At 46.9% G+C, this 2,850-nt stretch overlaps 1 pseudogene; it reads left to right on the top strand.

Annotated features, from left to right (window-relative positions):
* Nucleotides 1-610: 610 nt before the first annotated feature.
* Nucleotides 611-2,269, top strand: LOC139050195 (uncharacterized; annotated as a pseudogene).
* The last annotated feature ends 581 nt before the right edge of the window (nucleotides 2,270-2,850 follow it).

The raw sequence follows: 2,850 nt of genomic DNA, 5'->3' as shown, positions 1-2,850 counted from the left end.
TGCAGGAAACTAAGCTACTGATAATCTGGAAAAAGAACAGGATTTTTGCACAGGAAATGAATCCTTAGACATTTTAAAGGAATGCATATATCTTGGCCATGTCGTTACTGGTGACAGTCTGTGAAAGAGAGATCAACAGTAGAACTAGAATAGGATGGAGTGCAAGGGATAGCAAATGCAGCCAGGGAAGACTAAAGATGGAAGGATGAACTTCGTTCATTCGCAGGTAAAGAGTGGGTCTGGTTGGTGCAGGATAGGATCAGTTAGAGAGCTGTGGGAAAGGCCTTCGTCCCGCAGTGGAGATGACAGGCTGTTGATAGTGATGATTACAAGGAACAAAAATATTGAACAGTTTCTGGCATATAATCATTGCACGAGCTGGTCAGTCATCGGTACTGTATTGTATGCAAGAAGTGTCGTCACAATATCACAGTAGTACCACGTGTACTCAACACTAGTAAAACTTAATGCATGAGTGGCATTCTGTTTTTATGCTTGCAGATGCAGCCACTGCACCAGCAGAAGTGCCAACAGCTTGTGCAGCTGAGGCAGAAGAGGCTGCTGAATGGCGACCTCCGATGCTTCAGCCACAGCATTTGCAGCACCTGACATGCCCACCGTGGAAGTCGTGCAAGTGAAGGAGTTGCATACACAAACCACCGATGTTACATGTAAGCACCGTTCCAAGTGGCGTTCATAGAATTGCTAACAAAAGTGATTTGGTACAACCTTCTGCTTGAAAATGCAATAGCCTGATGCATTTTTTTTGTCCATTTGCACCTTAGGTGCTCAAGATGCAGAGACTCAGACAGAGGTCACGAAAGAGTACATTGATTCTTTGGAATCTGATAACAGGGACTTGCGGCTCGAGCTATCAAGGCTGAAGAAACAAGTCAGCTGCCTCAAAATGACGCAGTCTTCGCTACAGGAAGGCGAGGGACGTGTGAAACTCTACACAGCTAGGCCTCCCAAGTTATGCGATGTTGATAGCAATTTTCAACATTGTGAAAGGCAGCGTGCCACATGGAGGCAGAAATGCCCTGACCAAGTTTCAGGAGTTCCTTGTGACACTGATAAGGCTAAGACTTGGAGTACCTCTACAAGACCTGGCCTACAGGTTTTTTGTAAGTGTATTTATAGTGTATTTATATGGCGTGGGCTGGGAGACTGCAGTGTCGACCGCCACCTCCGATGTCAACACTGCAGTCTCCCAGCCCACGCTGGGGAAACTGAAGGCCGCGACCTCAGGGGGGAAGGTTGCCACACATCAAAGTGCCGAAAATCCCCCATTTCCATCGAACGAGAAGCCGATACAGCCGGATGATTTGACGACAGACTAGATTGTTAGCGCCGATGTTACTGTACCAATTGACGGCCACGACGTGATGGCGCTAGTAGACACCAGGCGACAATGTTTTGCAGAAAAATACTCATTGTTATGCATTGCATAAAACAGCATTTTAAAAGATGTAAAGACTTTTGCAATGTAACATGATACCTCCAACTGTGGGCACTGATGCATTTTTTTATTCTAGGTCAGCCAAGCCGCAGTGACAAGGATCTTGGAACGCTGGCTTGATGTCATGCACATACGCCTGAGCACACTTGTGGAGTGGCCAGATCGGGAGGAGCTGCAACTAACCATGCCCATGTGCTTTCGTAGAGCATTTGCAACTAGAGTGGCTGTGATAATTGACTGCTTCGAAGTGTTTCTAGAACGGCCATCTTCAGTTCTTCCCCGCTGTCAGACTTGGTCACGATACAAGCACCATAATACTGTAAAATATCTTATTGGAATTGCACCTCAGGGTTCCATCACCTACATCTCTAAAGGATGGGGCGGGCGTACAAGTGACAAGCTCCTGACCGAGCGTTGTGGTATTGTGAACAACCTTCAACCAGGAGACACTGTGCTTGTGGATCGAGGTTTCCCTATTGCCGATGCTGTAGGGATTCATTGTGCACATCTTGAAGTGCCAGCATTCACAAAAGGGAAGCGACAGCTCACAGCCTGGGAGGTGGAGAAAACGCGAAAGATAGCCAATGTTCGCATACATGTAGAGAGAGTCATTGGGCTGTTGCGCCGGAAGTATGCAATTTTGTCCTCGATTATTCCTATCGATCTTGTGATGGTAAGAAGTGGAGACACAGTAGCACAACTGGACAAAATTGTGACAGTATGCGCAGCCTTGACAAATCTCTGCAAGTCTGTTGTGCCGTTTCAGTGAATTCGACATGTTGTCATTACTGTAATTGAACAAATAGTCTTGGTTTGGAACGGTTCTTTTCACTCTACGAATGCTCAAATTGCAGAAAAGTAGACAAGTATTTTGCCATAAGTGTGTGTGTGACGTGCTTCCAAGTCATCCTGTGTGCTCCCTTGCCGACTGATTAATGTACCCTGGGTGCCCTATAACGTAAAACTATTCCAATCTACTGACGTCAAATTTACGTAACCGCCGACGCAAGCATCGGGTGGTCACCCGCAGGGTTGTTACCCTCTGTCGACGCGAGCCAATTTGGTGTAGGTGCGGTGCTTCCTCAAGAGGGCCGCCCTGTCGCTATTTCGTCTCGGTCTCCCACAGACACAGATCAGCGCTATGCGAAAATTGAAAAAAAAACGCTCGCAATTGTGCATGGTTGCACGAAATTCCACGATTACATTTACGGTCAGCCAGAAGTAAAGGTTGAAACCGATCATCGCCCTTTGGTGTCGATTTTCAAGAAGCAGCTGCACTAGTGCCCCCTTTGTTTGCAATGCCCGAGGCTCACCTTGCAGCGCTATCCCATCAATGTTGTCTACAAACCGGGCAAGGAGCTATTTCTTGCGGATGCTTTGTCATGATTTCC

The sequence above is a fragment of the Dermacentor albipictus genome, chromosome 9 (genome assembly GCF_038994185.2).
Source record: "Dermacentor albipictus isolate Rhodes 1998 colony chromosome 9, USDA_Dalb.pri_finalv2, whole genome shotgun sequence".
NCBI classification, from domain to species: Eukaryota; Metazoa; Arthropoda; class Arachnida; order Ixodida; family Ixodidae; genus Dermacentor; species Dermacentor albipictus.
This window is presented reverse-complemented; position numbering and strand designations above follow the sequence as displayed.